Source organism: Bison bison, unplaced genomic scaffold (genome assembly GCF_000754665.1).
Source record: "Bison bison bison isolate TAMUID 2011002044 unplaced genomic scaffold, Bison_UMD1.0 scf7180017864227, whole genome shotgun sequence".
Taxonomy (NCBI): domain Eukaryota; kingdom Metazoa; phylum Chordata; class Mammalia; order Artiodactyla; family Bovidae; genus Bison; species Bison bison.
This window is the reverse complement of record NW_011494799.1, coordinates 95,306-96,108: the sequence shown is the minus strand read 5'-3', so window position 1 is coordinate 96,108 and position 803 is coordinate 95,306. Positions and strand designations below refer to the sequence as shown.

Here is an 803-nt window from a genome sequence, read left to right as displayed (position 1 = left end):
GAATGATTTCCAAGATACATTTTAAGTGGAAAAAATCAGGTTGCAAGATAATATATGGGAATAGTTCATTTTAATTTTTTAAAAAGGCATGTATGCATATGTGTGTGTGTAAAAAAGTAACATACAGTCTTTTACATTTATTTATTTGGCTGTATTGGATCTTAGTTGCAGCATGTGGGATCTCTGTTGCGTCATGTAGCATCTTTCATTGTGGAACAGGGACTCAGTAGTTATGATGCGCAGGCTCTATGGTTGTGTCATTTGGGCTCCAGAGCATGCGGGTATCAGTAGTTGCAGCATGTGTGCTGTCGAGTTGAGACACACAGGCTCCACAGCACATGGGCTCAGTAGTTACAGCATGTGGCTTTGTGGCATGTAGAATCTTAGTTCCTGACCAGGGATTGAATTCCCTGCATTGCAAGGTGGATTCTTAACCACTGGGCAACCAGGGAAGTCCCTTGCCTTTATTTTTAATTTAACTTTTTAAAAGAGGTTTAAAATTTATGCAGCTTAAAATTCAATAAGCGTGAAAGAATACATAGGAAAAAATTTTGCTCCCACCCTTCTCTGTTCTCCAGTTTTCCCCTCACACATGGAACACCAGTGTCAGTGCTTTCCTTCCAGAGATGTTTATACACATTCACTCAAATATATCAATATTTGTTATATATTTTATGTTTGTCACACCAAACTTGTAACAGTAGTTATCTCTGGAAAGTAGGATAGGGGAGGCAAGACAGGAAATTTTCACTTCAAAAGCATTTGAATTTTGTACAGTGAATATATATTAGTTTTCTTAAAAT

The 803-nt window shown here is 37.4% G+C and overlaps 1 protein-coding gene across 4 annotated transcripts in view; it reads left to right on the top strand.

Annotated features, from left to right (window-relative positions):
* The window catches only part of PHF8 (PHD finger protein 8), a 103,202-nt gene that overhangs the window by 60,816 nt on the left and 41,583 nt on the right, over positions 1 to 803 (top strand). The gene's annotated exons all lie outside the window — the stretch shown is intronic.